Source organism: Triticum dicoccoides, chromosome 4A (assembly GCF_002162155.2).
Source record: "Triticum dicoccoides isolate Atlit2015 ecotype Zavitan chromosome 4A, WEW_v2.0, whole genome shotgun sequence".
Classification (NCBI taxonomy): Eukaryota; Viridiplantae; Streptophyta; class Magnoliopsida; order Poales; family Poaceae; genus Triticum; species Triticum dicoccoides.
In genome coordinates, this window is record NC_041386.1 from 424607462 (window position 1) to 424629985 (window position 22524).

Below are 22524 nucleotides of genomic sequence, written 5' to 3' on the forward strand. Positions count from 1 at the left end.
CTCCGAGCTGCGATGCAGCTTGCCGGAGCTGCAATGGAGCACTCGCCGTTGCTGTAATGGAGCGCTCGCCGGCATTCTCGATGCTGCAATGGAGCGCTCATTGGCAGTCTTAGAGTTGCCATGCAGATCCCGGGCTACAATGGAGCGCTCGCCGGCGGTGTCCTGGTGTTGCGTTGAAACGCTAGGCGACAGTTCATGGTGTTGTGTTGCAACACTTCGCCTCCGACAGCCGCGAGAGGCGGCGACCCCGTCGTAGCAGCAGGGGGATGGGATGCGTGTTGCATTGCAACACCACTGGTGAGCGACGGCCAGTGGATGTCATGATCTACTACATCGCGGCAAAGCGGTGGCTGGCTGCCGATATTGAAGAGGAGCGATGCTGGGTGTGTGCTGCGCAAGAGAGATGCGGGGGAGAGATGCAGGATCTGTGAGAGGCCAAGCGACGGTTGTGATCATGGGCATCTAATGGCCTCCACGGCGGATTATGTTTCGCTCAAAACAGTCGGATGATTTGTAGCACTCGCCATAAACTATCTAATGGACCAAAATGAAGCTTTCAACATTCTGCATACCATTTTCCCCTACTACAATGGGATGAAGCTCTGAAACTGTACATACCAAGATTTTCATTGGACCATTCAGGACTTTGACAAAAGATAAAAAAACTACATTCAGCTCCTCCGTTTAAGACTTCCTCAATAATAAACCAATACTTGAGGATAGAATAATCTGAAAACCATATACGAGAACAACTGAAATCAATATTGCAACACCTCTAAAACCGTAAAAGCAATGATCTACCTCGAGCAAAAGAAAATTACATGGACACTTGTTACTGAAAAAACGTAGCAGCTCGTAACCACATGGAGTAGAAACTATTTGCAAGAAGAAATGAGACAAGTGATGAAGTGATGAATTAGGATATTCATCAGTCCAAAAAACCAATTTTACACTCAAACATAATAACTGAAGCTAAGAATGCAGCCATAGTCACCATGGACAAAAGTAAAACAAGACACATATTGCTGAAATATACTTATATAAGGAGCCACATGAAAAGAACATACAGATGTGTCACATGATTATCGAAGGCACCTAAAGATCAATTACCTCAACAGCTCAGCTTTGCTTATAGAAGGCACAGTCGTGTCGCGCTTTCCCTTGAATCTCGCTAACATCCATTTGTTGATCATCTGAAAATGATCAAACATTTCTCTTGAAATCAGCCGAACACAAATGTATTTTAAGATGAGAAGTTATTCGTTAAATAAAGTTAGTTCGGCCTAGTCCCAGAGTTCTTAAACCACAGAAAGGAACCTATCACCATTTTTTTTATCTCTTTGTGGGCACTTCAAAATAGAGAAGAATACAAAGTTTGTTAAAAGCACACATGTTCAGAACCAATTGTAGATGAAATAAAGCTCAACATTCAGTATGCTATGCTAATTCACCAATTTAAAACCAAGATGGAATAAAAATAGCTTGTACATACCCATAGAAATTGGTTCTGAACCTAATGCATAGTCTCTTCTGTACCAGGTGCACAATTCACGGTTGCTTTGCTCCCCCCCTTTTCCCCTTTCTATACCCGATTGTTGCGACCAGACGATGGAGTCCAGGAGCCAGACGCCACCGTCGACGATGACTCCTACTACTCTGGAGGAGCCTACTACTACGTGCAGGCCGCTCATGACGACTTAGAGTGGTTTAGGAGGATCCCAGGCAGGAGGCCTATGCCTCTTTTGATATGTATCCCAGTTTGTGCTAGCCATCTAATGGCAACTTGTTTTACTTATGTCTGTACTCAGATATTGTTGCTTCCACTGACTCGTCTATGATCGAGCTCTTGTATTAGAGCCCTCGAGGGCCCCGACTTGTAATATGATGCTTGTATGACTTATTTTATTTGTAGAGTTGTGTTGTGATATCTTCCCGTTAGTCCTTGATATTGATCGTACACATTTGCGTGTATGATTAGTGTATGATTGAATTGGGGGCGTCACAAGGACCCCCATTTCGATCGTAGGCGCTCCAACACAAGTCTGCTTCCTTTGTTTTGCGGTACACCATACCCCTCCCGATCAACAGCACCCCATTTCGACCGTAGGAGCTTGAACACAAGTCCGTTTCCTACGTTTTGCAGTACGCCAGACCCTTCCCGATGAACATGACCCCGTTTCGACCGTACACGGTCGAACAGAAGGCCGTTTTTCTCCATTTTGCGATACACCAGACCCCGTCCCGGCTGTTCTGTCCAAGCCAGTTGGCTCCCGTTGAACACGACCCATTCCGACCCAGTCTGTTGCCTCCCGATGAACAGGAAGCGTTCCGACCCAGTCACTTGGCTCCCTGTTAACACGACATTGTTTCCTCCGTTCTGACCCAGACGGTTAGCTGCCGATGAACAGGACAACATCGCTGCCGTCCGTTGCCTCTCCATGTACACGAGTCCTGGCCGTCCGTATGCGCGAGTACGCGTTTCGAGACCCCGCTCGTATGTACGTACGTGGCCGTATTTTTTGGCGTGTGGCTGCATGTACGTGTACACGGTTTAGACGGGATAGCCTGAATTGCTACGTGGGGGGCTCTACTATGACATGTGTCGCTACTTACTCGGCCACGGTTCATCGTTGCAAAGCGACCGATCGACCAATATGTACGTACACATTCGCGACAAGACAGACAACGCTACGTACGCTTTGACCGGGTGGGTCCTAGCTATAAGGGAGGATAAGGACACACTTCCTTGCATGTGAAGATATAACTACTGGGTCCCAGTTGTTAGGGGGGGGAATCATTTTTTTACATATAATAAAGACACACTTCCTTGTGTGCGAAGATGTAGCTGGTGGGTGATGTCTACTACACAACCTTCTTCTTGTAGACGTTGTTGGGCCTCCAAGTGCAGAGGTTTGTAGGACAACAACAAATTTCCCTCAAGTGGATGACCTAAGTTTTATCAATCCGTGGGAGGCCTAGGATGAAGATGGTCTCTCTCAAACAACGCTGCAACCAAATAACAAAGAGTCTCTTGTCTCCCCAACACACCCAATACAATGGTAAATTGTATAGACGCACTAGTTCGGCGAAGAGATGGTGATACAAGTGCAATATGGATGGTAGATATAGGTTTTTGTAATATGAAAATATAAAAACAGCAAGGTAGCAAGTAGTAAAAGTGAGCGCAAACGGTATTGCAATGCTAGGAAACAAGGCCCATGGTTCATACTTTCACTAGTGCAAGTTCTCTCAACAATAATAACATAATTGGATCATATAACTATCCTCAACATGCAACAAAGAGTCACTCCAAAGTCACTAATAGCAGAGAAAAAATGAAGAGATTATTGTAGGGTACGAAACCACCTCAAAGTTATTCTTTCCGATCAATCCATTGGGCTATTCCTATAAGTGTCACAAACAGCCCCAGAGTTCATAGTAAAATAACACCTTAAGATACAAATCAACCAAAACCCTAATGTCACCTAGATACTCCAATGTCACCTCAAGTATCTATGGGTATAATTATATGATATGCATCACACAATCTCAGATTCATCTATTCAACCAACAGAAAGAACTTCAAAGAGAGCCCCAAAGTTTCTACCGGAGAGTCAAGACGAAAATGTGTGCAACCCCTATGAATAAGTTCACGAGGTCACGGAACTCGCAAGTTGATCACCAAAACATACATCAAGTGGATCACGTGATATCCCATTGTCACCACAGATAAGCACATGCAAGACATACATCAAGTGTTCTCAAATCCTTAAAGACTCAATCCGATAAGATAACTTCAAAGGGAAAACTCAATCCATCACAAGAGAGTAGAGGGGGAGAAACATCATAAGATCCAACTATAATAGCAAAGCTCGCGATACATCAAGATTGTTCCAAATCAAGAACATGAGAGAGAGAGAGAGAGATCAAACACATAGCTATTGGTACATACCCTCAGCCCCGAGGGTGAACTACTCCCTCCTCATCATGGAGAGTGCCGAGATGATGAAGATGGCCACCAGAGAGGGATTCCCCCCTCTGGCAGGGTGCCGGAACGGGTCTAGATTGGTTTTTGGTGGCTACAGAGGCTTGCGGCAGCGGAACTATCAATCTAGGTTTCTTTCTGGAAGTTTGGGGTTATATAAGAGGTGTTGGAGTCGGGAACAAGTCAGGGGGTCCCCGAGGCGGCCACGAGGTAGGGGGCGCGACCAAGGGGGTAGGGCGCGCCCCCACCCTCGTGCTGGCCTTGGGACTCTTCTGGCCCATCCCCGGTACTCCGTGGGCTTCTTCTAGTCCAAAAATGATCTCCGTGAAATTTCAGGTCAATTGGACTCCGTTTGATTTTACTTTTCTGCGATACTCAAAAACAAGGAAAAAACAAAAACTAGCACTGGGCTCTAGGTTAATAGGTTAGTCCCAAAAATCATATAAAATAGCATATAAATGCATATAAAACATCCAAGGTTGATAATATAATAGCATGGAACAATAAAAAATTATAGATACGTTGAAGAAAAATCAAGCATCCCCAAGCTTAATTCCTGCTCGTCCTCGAGTAGGTAAATGATAAAAATAGAATTTTTCATGTGGAATGCTACCTAACATATTTATCCATGTAATCCTCTTTATTGTGGCATGAATGTTAAGATCTGAAAGATTCAAGATAAAAGTTTAATATTTACATAAAAATAATAATACTTCAAGCATACTAACTAAGCAATTATGTCTTCTCAAAATAACATGGCCAAAGAAAGCTTATCCCTACAAAATCATATAGTTTGACTATTCTTCATTTTCGTCGCACAAAAATGCTCTCATCATGCACAACCCCGATGACAAGCCAAGCAATTGTTTCATACTTTAGTAATCTCAATTTTTTTCAACTTTCACGCAATACATGAGCGTGAGCCATGGACATAACACTATGGGTGGAATAGAATATAATGATGGGGGTTGTGTGGAGAAGACAAAAAAGGAGAAAGTCTCACATTGACTCAGCTAATCAACGGGCTATGGAGATGCCCATCAATTGATGCCAATGCAAGGAGTAGGGATTGCCATACAACGGATGCACTAGAGCTATAAATGTATGAAAGCTCAACAAAAGAAACTAAGTGGGTGTGCATCCAACTTTCTTGCTCACAAAGACCTAGGGCATTTGAGGAAGCCCATTGTTGGAATATACAATCCAAGTTCTATAATGAAACTAGTATATGAAAGTGACAATATAAGAGACTCTCTATCGTGAAGATCATGGTGCTACTTTGAAGCACAAGTGTGGAAAAAGGATAGTAGCATTGTCCCTTTTATTTTATTTATTTTATCTTTTTTTATTTGTCCTTTTTTCTGGGACAATGCTCTATTAATGATGATCATCACACTTATATTTATTTACAACTCAAATATTACAACTCGATACTAGAACAAAGTATGACTCTATATGAATGCCTCCGGTGGTGTACCAGGATGGGCAATGAATCAAGAGTGACATGTATGAAATTATGCATGGTAGCTCTGCCACAAATACTATGTCAACTACATAATCTTGCATGGCAATATGACAATTATGAAGCGTGTCATAATAAACGTAACGGTGGAAAGTTGCATGGCAATATATCTTGGAATGACTATGGAAATGCCATAATAGGTAGGTATGGTGGCTGTTTTAAGGAAGATATAAGGAGGTTTATGTGTGACAGAGCATATCATATCACGAGGTTTGGACACCGGCGAAGTTTGCACCAACTCTCGAGGTGAGAAAGGGCAATTCATGGTATCGAAGAGGCTAGCAATGATGGAAAGGTGCGAGCGCGTATAATCCATGGACTCAACATTAGTCATAAAGAACTCACATACTTATTGCAAAAATCTACAAGTCATCAAAAACCAAGCACTACGCGCATGCTCCTAGGGGTATAGATTGATAGGAAAAGACCATCGCTCGTCCCCGACTGCCACTCATAAGGAAGACAATCAAAGAAACACCTCATGCTTCAAATTTGTCACACAACGGTTACCATACGTGCATGCTACGGGACTTGCAAACCTTAACACAAGTATTTCTCAAATTCACAACTACTCAACTAGCATGACTCTAATATCACCATCCTCATGTCTCAAAACAATTATCAAGTATCAAACTTCTCATAGTATTCAATGCACTTATATGAAAGTTTTTATTATACCCATCTTGAATGACCATCATATTAGGACTAATTTTATAACCAAAGCAAATTACCATGCTATTCTAAAGACTCTCAAAATAATATTAGTTAAGCATGAGAGTTCATCTATTTCTTCAAAATAAAACTACCATCGTGCTCTAAAAAGATATAAGTGAAGCACTAGAGCAAATGACAAACTACTCCAAAAGATATAAGTGGAGATCAATGAGTAGTCAAATAATTATGCAACTATGTGAAGACTGTCTAACATTTAAGAATTTCAGATCTTGGTATTTTATTCAAACAGCAAGAAAAACAAAAGAAAATAAAATGACGCTCCAAGCAAAACACATATCATGTGGTGAATAAAAATGTAGCTCCAAGTAAAGTTACCGATGAATGAAGACGAAAGAGGGGATGCCATCCGGGGCATCCCCTGAAGGAAATATGCCCTAGAGGCAATAATAAAGTTATTATTTATTTCCTTATATCATGATAAATGTTTATTATTCATGCTAGAATTGTATTAACCGGAAACATAATACATGTGTGAATACATAGACAAACAGAGTGTCACTAGTATGCCTCTACTTGACTAGCTCATTAATCAAAGATGGTTATGTTTCCTAACCATAGACAAAGAGTTGTTATTTGATTAATGGGATCACATCATTAGATGAATGATCTGATTGACTTGACCCATTCCGTTAGCTTAGCACTTGATCGTTTAGTATGTTGCTATTGCTTTCTTCATGACTTATACATGTTCCTATGACTATGAGATTATGCAACTCCCGTTTGCTGGAGGAACACTTTGTGTGCTACCAAACGTCACAACGTAACTGGGTGATTATAAAGGAGCTCTACAGGTGTCTCCAAAGGTACATGTTGGGTTGGCGTATTTCGAGATTAGGATTTGTCACTCCGATTGTCGGAGAGGTATCTCTGGGCCCTCTCGGTAATGCACATCAATTAAGCCTTGCAAGCATTGCAACTAATGAGTTAGTTGCGGGATGATGTATTACAGAACGAGTAAAGAGACTTGCCGGTAACGAGATTGAACTAGGTATTGGATATCGACGATCGAATCTCGGGCAAGTAACATACCGATGACAAAGGGAACAACGTATGTTGTTATGCGGTCTGACCGGTAAAGATCTTCGTAGAATATGTAGGAGCCAATATGGGCATCCAGGTCTCGCTATTGGTTATTGACCGGATACGTGTCTCGGTCATGTCTACATTGTTCTCGAACCCGTAGGATCCGCACGCTTAAGGTTTCGATGACAGTTATATTATGAGTTTATGAGTTTTGATGTACCGAAGGAGTTCGGAGTCCCGGATGAGATCGGGGACATGACGAGGAGTCTCGAAATGGTCGAGACGTAAAGATCTATATATTGGACGGCTATATTCGGACATCAGAAAGGTTCCGAGTGATTCGGGTATTTTTCGGAGTACCGGATAGTTACGGGAGAAGCAATGGGCCTTGATGGGCTTTAGTGGGAAGAGGAGAAAGAGCCAAGGGGCTGCTGCGCCCCCCCTCCCCTCTAGTCCGAATTGGACCAGGGAAAAGGGGGGCGGCCACCTCTCCTTCTCCTCCACTTCCTTCTCCCTTCCTCCCCTCTTGGTGGACTCCTACTAGGACTTGGAGTCCTAGTAGGACTCCACATCCTGGCCGCACCAATTGCCTTGGCCGGTCTCCTCCTCCTCCATCCTTTAGATACTGAGGCAAGGGGCACCCCATAGACACAAGTTGATCTTCGTGATCGTTCCTTAGCCGTGTGCGGTGCCCCCTCCACCATATTCCACCTCGGTCATATTGTAGCGGTGCTTAGGCGAAGCCCTGCGATAGTAGTACATCAAGATCGTCACCACGCCGTTGTGCTGACGGAACTCTTCCCCGACACTTTGCTGGATCGGAGTCCGGGGATCGTCATCGAGCTGAACGTGTGCTAGAACTCGGAGGTGCCGTAGTTTCGGTGCTTGATCAGTCGGGCCGTGGAGACGTACGACTACATCAACCAAGTTAACGCTTCCGTTGTCGATCTACAAGGGTACGTAGATCACACTCTCCCCCTCTCGTTGCTATGCATCACCATGATCTTGCGTGTGCGTAGGAATTTTTTTGAAATTACTATGTTTCCCAACATCCCCAAGCTTAGGCTCTTGGTTGTCCTTTAATATTACCTTGGGGTGCCTTGGGCATCCCCAAGCTTAGGCTCTTGCCACTCCTTATTCCATAGTCCATCGAATCTTTACCCAAAACTTGAAAACTTCACAACACAAAACTTAACAGAAAACTTGTAAGCTCTGTTAGTATAAGAAACTAAATCACCACTTAGGTACTGTTGTGAACTCATTGTAAATTCATATTGGTGTAATATCTACTGTATTACAACTTCTCTATGGTTCATACCCTCCAATACTACTCATAGATTCATCAAAATAAGCAAACAACACATAGAAAACAGAATCTGTCAAAAACAGAATAGTCTGTAGTAATCTGTATCAAACGTATACTTCTAGAACTCATTTTTTTTTGAAATAAATTGGTGGACGTGAGGAATTTGTCTATTAATCATCTGCAAAAATAATCAACTCAATAGCACTCTTCAGTAAAAAATGGTAGCTAATCTCGTGAGCGCTAAAGTTTCTGTTTTTTTATAGCAAGATCGCAAAGACTTCACCCAAGTTTTCCCAAAGGTTCTACTTGGCACAAACACTAATTATAACATAAAACCACATATAAACAGAGGCTAGATGAATTATTTGTTACTAAATAGGAGCAAAAAGCAAGGAATAAAAATAAAATTGGGTTGCCTCCCAACAAGCGCTATCGTTTAATGCCCCTAGCTAGGCATGATGATTTCAATGATGCTCACATAAAAGAAAAGAATTGTAACATAAAGAGAGCATCATGAATAATATTACTAGCACATTTAAGTCTAACCCACTTCCTGTGCATAGGGATTTTGTGAGCAAACAACTTGTGGGAACAATAATCAACTAGCATAGGAAGGCAAAATAAGCATAGCTTCAAGATTTTCAATATGTAGAGAGGAAACTTGATATTATTGCAATTCCTACAAGCATATATTCCTCCCTCATAATATAATTTTTTTACTACTCTCCACATAAGCAAAATTCATCTCATTCAGAATAGTGGGAGTATCATAAGAAACTCGAATACTATAAATTGTTTCCACATTGAAAGAATAAAATTCAGAAAAAGGGTAATCATAATCATGACAAGTTTTATAAATATAATCATCACTACTTTTTATAGCATAAGTATCATCACAATAATTATCATAAGTAGCAACTTTGTTCTCATCATAATCGATTGAAACCTCTTCCAAGATAGTGGAATCATTACTAAATAAAGTCATGACCTCTCTAAATCCACTTTCATAATTGTCACAATAAGATTCAACACCCTCCAAAATAGTGGGATCATTACTTCCTAAAGTTGACACTCTTCCAAACCCACTTTCATCAATATAATCATCATAAATAGGAGGCATGCTATCATCATAATAAATTTTCATATCAAAACTTGGGAGATTAAAAATATCATCTTCATTAATCATAGCATCCCCAAGCTTGGAACGAACATTAATTGCAGCAAATACATTCTCAAACATGTCATTCTCATCAAACATAGCATTCCCAAGCTTGAGACTTTTCATATCATAAGCATAATCGCTCTTATCATTAATAGTATGGATAGCACCAATAGTATAGCAATTATCATCATCATAATGAGTAATAGGAGCAACATAATTTGAGAGGGATGCCTTTTTACCTTTGCTTCTCCATCTTTTCTTTTTCTTCTCCACATCATGTGTGGGTTTAATCCTCTTTTTGGAGCTCCTTATTAATGAGATTGGTTGAATAGAAGGCTCCTCCTTGTTACCTAATTCATCATAAGAAATAATAGGAGGATATTGGGAAGTCTCTTCCCTTTCATTAGTATTCTCTTCATCTTCTATTTGTTTTCTTGTCTTTATGTAATTGGCAATATAAGGATTTTCAATGCAATTCACCGCATAATACATATAAATTTCCTCTAGATCAAAATCAAGAACTTTATCAAGGGCAAATTCAGGAATATCCTTAGTTATACGCTTCATTTCTTCATAACCCAAAAGCAAACTAAGTTCATTATGATGCGCAAGGGAAATCAAGTCATCACAATTGTTTGACACGATTCGATCATGAAACAATTTGCATTGGATATTTAAATGACCATGTTCATTGCAAAGTTCACAAGGATGGCTAAGAAAATTTAAATTTTCAGCACAAACATCTAGCCTTTCTTGCAACCATTTAGTTTCTAAGTACTTATGCCTCTTGCAAAATCTATCTTCCCTATTTGGTGTGTACTTGCAAACTCTATGCACTCCACAAAAATTGACATGCTTATAAGAGACATTTTCATCATTACTAGTGCAATCATCATTAGTACTATGAGTATTCAAAGAGTTCATACTAACAACATTGCCATCATGCTCATCATTCAAAGATTTAGTGCCAAACATTTTAATGCATTCCTCTTCTAACACTTTGACACAATTATCGGAATCCTTATTTTCATGAAAGACACTAAAAAGATGAAGCATATGAGGTAACCTCAATTCCATTTTTAGTTCTCTTTTATAAACTAAACTAGTGATAAAACAAGAAACTAAAAGATTCGATTGCAAGATCTAAAGATATACCTTCAAGCGCTAACCTCCTCGGCAACGGTGCCAGAAAAGAGCTTGATGTCTACTACACAACCTTCTTCTTGTAGATGTTGTTGGGCCTCCAAGTGCAGAGGTTTGTAGGACAACAGCAAATTTCCCTCAAGTGGATGACCTAAGGTTTATCAATCCATGGGAGGTGTAGGATGAAGATGGTCTCTCTCAAACAACCCTGCAACCAAATAGCAAAGAGTCTCTTGTCTCCCCAACACACCCAATACAATGGTAAATTGTATAGGTGCACTAGTTCGGCGAAGAGATGGTGATACAAGTGCAATATGGATGGTAGATATAGGTTTTTGTAATCTGAAAATATAAAAACAGCAAGGTAGCAAGTGGTAAAAGTGAGCGTAAACGGTATTGCAATGCTAGGAAACAAGGCCCAGGGTTCATAATTTCACTAGTGCAAGTTCTCTCAACAATAATAACATAATTGGATCATATAACTATCCCTCAACATGCAAGAAAGAGTCACTCCAAAGTCACTAATAGCGGAGAACAAGCGAAGAGATTATTGTAGGGTACGAAACCACCTCAAAGTTGTTCTTTCCGATCAATCCATTGGGCTATTCCTATAAGTGTCACAAACAGCCCCAGAGTTCATAGTAAAATAACACCTGAAGACACAAATCAATCAAAACCCTAATTTCACCTAGATACTGCAATGTCACCTCAAGTATCCGTGGGTATGATTATACGATATGCATCACACAATCTCAGATTCATCTATTCAACCAACAGAAAGAACTTCAAAGAGTGCCCCAAAGTTTCTACCGGAGAGTCAAGACAAAACGTGTGCCAACCCCTATGCATAATTTCACAAGGTCACGGAACTCGCAAGTTGATCACCAAAACATACATCAAGTGGATCACGTGATATCCCATTGTCACCACAGATAAGCACATGCAAGACATACATCAAGTGTTCTCAAATCCTTAAAGACTCAATCCGATAAGATAACTTCAAAGGGAAAACTAAATCGATCACAAGAGAGTAGAGGGGGAGAAACATCATAAGATCCAACTATAATAGCAAAGCTCATGATACATCAAGATCGTTCCAAATCAAGAACACGAGAGAAAGAGAGAGATCAAACACATAGCTACTGGTACATACCCTCAGCCCTGAGGGTGAACTACTCCCTCCTCATCATTGAGAGCGCCGGGATGATGAAGATGGCCACCGGAGAGGGATTCCCCCCTCCGGCAGGGTGCCAGAACGGGTCTAGATTGGTTTTCGGTGGCTACAGAGGCTTGCGGCAGCGAAACTCTCGATCTAGGTTTCTTTCTGGAAGTTTGGGGTTATATAAGAGGTGTTGGAGTCGGGAACAAGTCAGGGGGGTCCCCGAGGCGGCCACGATGTAGGGGGCGCACCCAGGGGGGTAGGGCGCGCCCCCACCCTCGTGGTGACCTCGGGACTCTTCTGGCCCATCTCCGGTACTCCGTGGGATTCTTTTGGTTCAAAAATGATCTCCGTGAACTTTCAGGTCAATTGGACTATGTTTGATTTTCCTTTCCTGCGATACTCAAAAACAAGGAAAAAACAAAAACTGGCACTGGGCTCTAGGTTAATAGGTTAGTCCCAAAAATCATATAAAATAGCATATAAATGCATATAAAACATCCAAGGTTGATAATATAATAGCATGGAACAATCAATAATTATAGATACGTTGGAGACGTATCAGTGGGTCCTAGCTGTCAGGGGGAGAAAACATTATTTTTCAGGGTAAAAAGGATGCAGTTGCATGGATGCGTCCATGGGCGTGGTGCGTCCCCACTGTCAGCCTCTCATGTACAGTCATCTTCCGATGACTCTCGTTTGTTGACCATGTTGACCACACCGTGCCGAGCGCACCAAGGCAGGTGGACGAGGGGAGGCCCTAGACTGGAATGACCCGGAGATGGGGAAGACGCGACAGTGGAGTCGCAGATGGAGAGGAGTGGGAAACATGACTGGTTCGGGTGCGCGACAGCATTGCCACCCACGGGAGATAGGACACTACAAAAAAATACACTTCCGTGATGATACGTGTTTGTCATAGTAGGTCACGTTTTCTGTCATGTATGTATATCCATGATGATTTTATGACAGAATCAAGATAGTCATACCTGTGCTGTCGTAGAAGTGTTCCATGACAATACCAAAATTATCATCACGGAAGTGTTCACTTCCATGATGATAAATGTCACGTCATGGAAGTGCTTTCGTCAAGGGTAACCGACACGTGGCATCCACCATAACGGGTCGCCGTTAAGCTATCAGGTCCGGTTTTGGATCAGATAACCCGTTAATATCCGAGACCAATGGGGATTTTCCACGTGTAAATTCTCATTGGCCGAAGGAAACACGTGTCAGCTCGTCATTGGGTCAGATAGGCGCCTATGATATGTCGACACATGCGACGGTCCAACACTGGCCCGTTTGACTTGGTCAAAAGTTAGCGGGCCGACCCATGAAAAGCCTGTTAACGGTATGTTCGCATATAGCCCATTTTACGGCCTGGTAACTCAAGGCCCATTAGGGCCTTCCCGAAATCGGCCCAACGGCGTCATGTGGGCCGCCAAATATAACACCAGCCCGTTTCACTTTTGGCCCATGTATGGACCATGACGTCTTTCGGCCCATATGAGGCATTTCGTACCTTTAGGACCTTTAGTGGCCCATGATGACCCTGGCCCATAATGAACAGTAAATTTCTTTTTACCCATTAACAACCCATGATTCACATGGGCCGTTTCCAGCCCGTGTTAGCTTTCGGCCTACTAACGACCCATACGTTCTTGGGATCCTTTCCGGCCCGTTACTGGCCTATTCCCCTAATGGGCCAAATTCGGCCCGTGGTTAGAATTGACCTGTTTGTGGCCTGTTAACCCGTTGTGCCGTTTCCAGCCCGTCCTATATTCTGGCCCATTAATGACCCATTATGCCTGTGACAGAATTAAGCCTTTGCTATCTTCCGGCCTGTTAACGTCCCGTTACCGTGCTGGCCCGATACCAATTACGCCTGTTTACGGCCCATGTGGACCCATTTATCCGACGACCTGAGGCCCACCGATTCTATGGCCCGTTGGAGGCCCATTTATCCGACGGCCCATAGGAGGCCCATGGATCCTACGGCCTGTAGCAGGCTCAAGGTTACCATGGTCCGTATATGGCCCATGGTTGTTGCGGCCACCAGCAAACCAGGGAAAAAGAAGACTAGGAAATAAATAAGCCAGAAACTAACACTAGGCTATTAAGGCGATTGCACAGATTACATCCACTGGGCATCAAAGTTCGCCACCAGTGCAAATATAGGGAACACCATACACTATACAAAAATGGCTTGCTGTTTTCTTCAGCCGGTGGTTGCATGTTAAGAACAAATTTTGTATCACAACAAAACAAATTACAACCATAAAACAAAAGGAAGGTTGGCATAAAAGTTAACCGTCTGGCAGATAAATGCACAACCAGAAGTTCACAAGCTCAGTTCATTTTACCTGAATATTATGTTCTCATGTTGTACTATCCGATGGAGCACCATAACCTTCGCCTGCATTTCTCCTAGGCTCCTGAACAACATAGCAAATGTCTGATAGTCTGGTTTCAAAACCATGCATATCTTGACGACATCGAACAATGGTTGTCCTGGTTTCACAAAGGGTCTCTGTTAGGGAATGGACTTGTGTCTGGAGCGCAGATATAACATTGTTTTGAGCTTGCATATCTTGATCATGAGGCAGTTTGGACGAGATTGCCTTAACAACCAACCCAGTATTACGCAGGAACGTGCTTTTGGCACTGTTAGTGGACAGGTACTAATCCACTGCAGCAAGAGGTGACATTACGGTTATAGTTGCCTCGTCACCTTCAGAAGGTGGTGGTTCCACCATTTTTTCCATAGCTTGCTGAAAAGTTGAGTTTTTACATTAGTAGTACCAGAACAGAAGATATTAAGGAGGCAGCAAAACCAAACAAAATAGCTTTGGTCTACATACAAAACTTATTCTAGTGAACCCGTGTAAAATATTAGTTGTATTTTACCGCAAAGTACATAATAAAACCTGGTTCGAAACATATGAGCATGTACCATGGCTAATGTATTGTCTATTTCTTCACATTATATTGACAACTAAGGATAAACAGACAAAGTTTATAATACGACAAGCATAATATGACATCATTCATATCACAAAACAACTGAGAACAGACAAACAGGTAATCGTAACATTGTGTGGGCAAGTCCAGCACGAAACTAGATTACAAATCAAGATCAAAGGAACATCACTCCTCTCTTTGAAACCTTGTAAGGTGCAATGATGCGCTAAGACAATTGTGTATAAAATTGAAAAGAATAATAGACATTGGCTGCAAACCGTGCAGTTCAATGCACAAGTCAGAGTAAGTAATAGTTAAAAGGCATGAGGATTAAGGACTTACAACAGCGGCTTTGACTGGTGTAGTCATGCCCTTCGTCTTGCTGGTGTGACAGTCCTTGAAGATTTCCACAGCATTTGGTTCAGGTACTTTTTGGTCCTTGTGGGCTTTCCTCTACATTTGGAACAAGTCAATATAGATCTGATAATATGGCATAGTTGTTGGGGAACGTAGTATTTCAAAACTTTTCCTAAGATCACGCAAGATCTATCTAGGAGATGCATAGAAATGATAGCGGAGAGTGTGTCCATGTACCCTTGTAGACCGAAAGCGGAAGCATTAAATAACGCGATTGATGTAGTCGAACGTCTTCGCGATCCAACCGATCAAGTACCGAACACACGGCACCTCCGCGATCTGCACACATTCAGCTCGGTGACGTCCCTCGTACTCTTGATCCGGTTGAGGCTGAGGGAGAGTTTTGTCAGCACGATAGCGTGATGATGGTGATGATGAAGTTACCGACGCAGGGCTTCGCCTAAGCACTACAATGATATGACCGAGGTGGAGTGGAGGGGGTACCGCACACGGCTAAGACAACTGTCAACTTGTGTGTTCTAGGGTGCCCCCTGCCACCGTATATAAAGGAGCAAGGGGGGAGGCCGGCCGACCCTCATGGGGCATGCCCCCAAGTAGGATTCCTATTCCTAGTAGGTTCCCAACAAGGGAAGAGAGGGGGAAGGAAGGAGAGGGAGAGAGGGAGAAGGAAAGGGAGGGGGGCGCCGCCCCCTCCTAGTCCAATTCGGACTCCTCAAGGGGGAGGGGGGGGGCGGCCAGCCCTAGGGCCCTCTCCTATCTCTCACAAGGCCCATGGTGGCCCATTAGTTCCCCCGGGGTTTCCGATAACCCCCGGCACTCCGATATTTATCCGGTGACCCCGGAACTCATCCGGTGTCTGAATAACATCATGCAATATATCAATCTTTATGTCTTGACCATTTCAAGACTCCTCGTCATGTCTGTGATCACAGACGGGACTCCGAACTACCTTTGGTACATCAAAACACATAAAATCATAATACCAATCATCATCGAACGTTAAGTGTGCCGACCCTACGGGTTCGAGAACTATGTAGACATGACTGAGACTCATCTCCGGTCAATAACCAATAGCGGAACCTAGATGCTCATATTGGTTCCTACATATTCTATGAAGATCTTTATCGGTCAAACTGCATAACAACATACGTTGTTCCCTTTGTCATCGGTATGTTACTTGGCCGATATTCGATCGTTGGTATCTCAATACCTAGTTCAATCTCATTACCGGCAAGTCTCTTTACTCGTTCCGTAATGCAACATCCCGCAACTAACTCATTAGTCACATTGCTTGCAAGGCTTATAGTGATGTGCATTACCGAGAGGGCCCAGAGATACCTCTCGGATACACACAGTGACAAATCCTAATCTCGATCTATGCCAACTCAACAAACACCATTGGAGACACCTGTAGAGCATATTTATAGTCACCCAGTTACGTTGTGATGTTTGATAGCGCACTAAGTGTTCCTCCAGTATTTGGGAGTTGCATAATCTCATAGTCATAGGAACATGTATAAGTCATGCAGAAAGCAATAGCAATAAACAAACCGATCATAGTGCTAAGCTAACGGATGGGTCAAGTCAATCACATCATTCTCTAATGATGTGATCATGTTCTTCAAATGATAACTCATGTCTATGGTTAGGAAACTTAACCATCTTTGATTAACGAGCTAGTCAAGTAGAGGCATACTAGTGACACTCTTTTTGTCTATGTATTCACACATGTACTAAGTTTCCGGTTAATACAATTCTAGCATGAATAATAAACATTTATCATGATTTAAGGAAATATAAATAACAACTTTATTATTGCCTCTAGGGCATATTTCCTTCAGTCTCCCACTTGCACTAGAGTCAATAATCTAGATTACATAGTAATGATTCTAACACCCATGCATTCTTGGTGCTGATCATGTTTTGCTCGTGGGAGAGGCTTAGTCAACAGGTCTGCAACATTCAGATCCATATGTATCTTGCAAATCTCTATGTCTCCCTCTTTAACTTGATCACGGATGGAATTGAAGCATCTCTTGATGTGCTTGGTTCTCTTGTGAAATCTGGATTCCTTTGCCAAGGCAATTGCACGAGTATTGTCACAAAAGATTTTCATTGGACCCGATGCACTAGGTATGACACTTAGATCAGATATGAACTCCTTCATTTGCTGCTTCCGAAGCAGCTATGTACTCCGCTTCGCACGTAGATCCCGCCACGACGCTCTACTTGGAACTGCACCAACTGACAGCTCCGCCATTCAATAAAAATACGTATCTAGTTTGTGACTTAGAGTCATCTGGATCAGTGTCAAAGCTTGCATCGACGTAACCGTTTACGACAAGCTCTTTGTCACCTCCATAAATGAGAAACATATCCTTAGTCCTTTTCAGATATTTTAGGATGTTCTTGACCGCCGTTCAGTGATCCACTCCTGGATTACTTTGATACCTCCCTGCTAAACTAATAGCAAGGCACACATGAGGTCTGGTACACAACATTGCATACATGATAGAACCTATGGCCGAAGTATAGGGAATGGCTTTCATTTTCTCTCTATCTTCTGCAGTGGTCGGGCATTGAGTCTGACTCAACCTCACACCTTGTAACACAGGTAAGAACCCTTTCTTTGCTTGATCCATTTTGAACTTCTTCAAAACTTTATCAAGGTATGTGCTTTGTGAAAGTCCAATTAAGCATCTTGATCTATCTCTATAGATCTTGATGCCCAATATATAAGCAGATTCACCGAGGTCTTTCATTGAAAAATTCTTATTCAAGTATCCTTTTATGCTATTCAGAAATTCAGTATCATTTCCGATTAACAATATGTCATCCACATATAATATCAGAAATGCTATAGAGCTCCCACTCACTTTCTTGTAAATACAGGCTTCTCCAAAAGTTTGTATAAAACCATATGCTTTGATCACACTATCAAAGCGTATATTCCAACTCCGAGATGCTTACACCAGTCCATAAACGGATCGCTGGAGCTTACACACTTTGTTAGCACCTTTTGGATCGACAAAACCTTCTAGTTGCATCATATACAACTCTTCTTTAAGATATCCATTAAGGAATGCAGTTTTGACATCCATTTGCCAAATTTCATAATCATAAAATGCGGCAATTGCTAACATGATTTGGATGGACTTAAGCATCGCTACGGGTGAGAAGGTCTCATTGTAGTCAACTCCTTGAACTTATCAAAAACCTTTCACAACAAGTCGAGCTTTGTAGACAGTAACATTACCGTCATTGTCAGTCTTCTTCTTGAAGATCCATTTATTATCTATGGCTTGCCGATCATCGGGCAAGTCAACCAAAGTCCATCTCAGATTTCATGGCCTCAAGCCATTTTGCGGAATCTGGGCTCATCATCACTTCCTCATAGTTCGTAGGTTCATCATGGTCAAATAACATGACTTCCAGAACAAGATTACCGTACCACTCTGGTGCGGATCTTACTCTGTTTGACCTACGAGGTTCGGTAGTAACTTGATTAGAAGTTTCATGATCATCATCTTTAACTTCCTCACTAATTGGTGTAGGAATCACTCGAACTAATTTCTGTGATGATCTACTTTCCAATAAGGGAGCAGGTACAATTACCTCATCAAGTTCTACTTTCCTCCCAGTCACTTCTTTCGAGAGAAACTCCTTCTCTAGAAAGGATCCATTCTTAGCAATGAATATCTTGCCTTCGGATCTACGATAGAAGGTGTACCCAACAGTCTCTTTTGGGTATCCTATGAAGACACATTTCTCCGATTTGGGTTCGAGCTTATCAGGTTGAAGCTTTTTCACATAAGCATCGCAGCCCCAAACTTTTAAGAAACGAGAACTTGGGTTTCTTACCAAACCATAGTTCATAAGGTGTCGTCTCAACGGATTTCGATGGTGCCCTATTTAACATGAATGCAGCCGTCTCTAAAGCATAACCCCAAAACGATAGCGGTAAATCAGTAAGAGACATCATAGATTTCACCATATCTAATAAAGTGTGGTTACGACGTTCGGAAACACCATTACGCTGTGGTGTTCCAGGTGGCGTGAGTTGCGAAACTATTCCGCATTGTTTCAAATGAAGACCAAACTCGGAACTCAAATATTCTCCTCCACGATCAGATCGTAGAAACCTTATTTTCTTGTTATGATGATTTTCCACTTCACTCTGAAATTCTTTGAACTTTTCAAATGTTTCAGACTTATGTTTCGTCAAGTAGATATACCCATATCTGCTCAAATCATCTGTGAAGGTCAGAAAATAACGATACCCGCCACGAGCATCAACACTCATCGGATCGCATACATCAGTATGTATTATTTCCAATAAGTCTGTTGCTCGTTCCATTGTTCTGGAGAACGGAGTCTTAGTCATCTTGCCCATGAGGCATGGTTCGCAAGCATCAAGTGATTCATAATCAAGTGATTCCAAAAGTCCATAAACATGGAGTTTCTTCACGCGCTTTACACCAATATGACCTAAACGGCAGTGCCACAAATAAGTTGCACTATCATTATTAAACTTATATGTTTTGGCTTCAATACTATGAATATGTGTATCACTACTATCAAGATCTAGTAAAAATAGAACACTCATCACGGGTGCATGACCATAAAAGATATTACTCATATAAATAGAACAACCATTATTCTCTGATTTAAATGAATAACCATCTCACATCAAACAAGATCCATATATAATGTTCATGCTTAACGCTGGCACCAAATAACAATTACTCAGGTCTAAAACTAACCCCGAAGGTAGATGTAGAGGTAGCGTGCCGACGACAATCACATCGACTTTGGAACCATTTCCCACGCGCATCGTCACCTCGCCCTTAGCTAATCTTTGCTTAATCTGTAGCCCCTGTTTCGAGTTACAAATATTAGCATCAAAACCAGTATCAAATACCCAGGCGCTACTGCGAGCATTAGTAAGATACACATCAATAACATGTATATCAAATATACCTTTTACGTTGCCCTCCTTCTTATCCGCCAAATACTTGGGACAGTTTCGCTTCCAGTGACCAGTCCCTTTGCAGTAGAAGCACTCAGTCTCAGGCTTAGGTCCAGACTTGGGTTTCATCACTTGAGCAACAACTTGCTTGCTGTTCTTCTTGAAGTTCCCCTTCTTCCCTTTGCCCTTCTTCTTGAAACTGGTGGTCTTGTTGACCATCAACACTTGACACTCCTTCTTGATTTCTACCTCCGCAGCCTTTAGCATTGCGAAGAGCTCGGGAATTGTCTTATCCATCCCTTGAATATTATAGTTTATCACGAAGCTCTTGTAGCTTGGTGGCAGTGATTGAAGAACTCTGTCAATGACACTATCATCAGGAGGATTAACTCCCAGCTGAGTCAAGTGGTTGTGGTACCCAGACATTCTGAGTATATGTTCACTGACAGAACTATTCTCCTCCATTTTGCAGCTGTAGAACTTATTGGAGACTTCATATCTCTCAATCCGGGCATTTGCTTGAAATATTAACTTCAACTCCTGGAACATCTCATATGCTCCATGACGTTCAAAACGTCGTTGAAGTCCTGGTTCTAAGTCGTAAAGCATGGCACACTGAACTACTGAGCAGTCATCAACACACGTCTGCTAGGCATTCACAATGTCTGTAGTTGCTGGCGCGGGTGGTACACCTAGCGGTGCTTCCAGGACGTAATTCTTCTGTGTAGCAATGAGGATAATCCTCAAGTTACGGACCCAGTCCGTGTAGTTGCTACAATCATCTTTCAACTTAGCTTTCTCTAGGAACACATTAAAATTCAACGGAACAACAACATGTGCCATTTATATACAACAACATAGACATGCGAAATACTATCAGGTACTAAGTTCATGATAAATTAAAGTTCAATTTAATCATATTACTTAAGAACTCCCACTTAGATAGACATCCCTCTAATCATCTAAGTGATCACGTGATACATATCAACTAAACCATTTCCGATCATCACGTGAGAAAGAGTAGTTTTCAATGGTGAACATCACTATGTTGATCATATCTACTATATGATTCACGCTCGACCTTTCGGTCTCAGTGTTCCGAGGCCATATCTTCATATGCTAGGCTCGTCAAGTTTAACCCGAGTATTCTGCTTGTGCAAAACTGGCTTGTACCCATTGTATGTGAACGTAGAGCTTATCACACCCGATCATCACGTGGTGTCTCGGGACGACGAACTGTAGCAACGGTGCATACTCAGGGAGAACACTTGTACATTGAAATTTAGTGATTGATCATCTTATAATGCTAATGTCGTACTAAGAAAAATAAGATGCATAAAGGATAAACATCACATGCAATCAAATAAGTGATATGATATGGCCATCATCATCTTGTGCCTTTTGATCTCCATCTCCAAAGCACCGTCATGATCACCATCGTCACCGGCTTACCACCTTGATCTCCATTGAAGCATCATTATCGTCTCGCCAACTATTTCTTCCACGACTATCGCTACCGCTTAGTGATAAAGTAAAGCAATTACATGGCGATTGTATTCATACAATAAAGCGACAACCATATGGCTCCCGCCAGTTGCCGATAACTGTGTTACAAAACATGATCATCTCATACAACAATTTGTATAATCACGTCTTGACCATATCACATCACAACATTCCCTGCAAAAACAAGTTAGATGTCCTCTACTTTGTTGTTGCAAGTTTTACATGGCTGCTATGGACTTAGAACCGTTCTTACCTACGCATCAAAACCACAACGTAGTATAGTGATTGATTTTTGATCTTCAGAAAGAACCCTGTTCATTGAAGCCGATTCAAGTAAAGTTGGAGAAACAGACACCCACTAGCCACCTGTGTGCGAAGCACGTCGTTAGAACCAGTCTCGTGTAAGCGTACGCGTAATGTCGGTCTGAGCCGCTTCATCCAACAATACGGTTGAGTCAAGAATCAACTAGTAACGACAAGCAATATGTATATACCCACGCCCACAACTCCTTTGTGTTCTAATCGTGCAAATAACATCTACGCATAGACCTGGCTTAGATGCTACTATTGGGGAACGCAGTATTTCAAGAATTTTCCTACAATCACGCAAGATCTTTCTAGGAGATGCATAGAAATGAGAGGGGAGAGTGTGTCCACGTACCCTCATAGACCGAA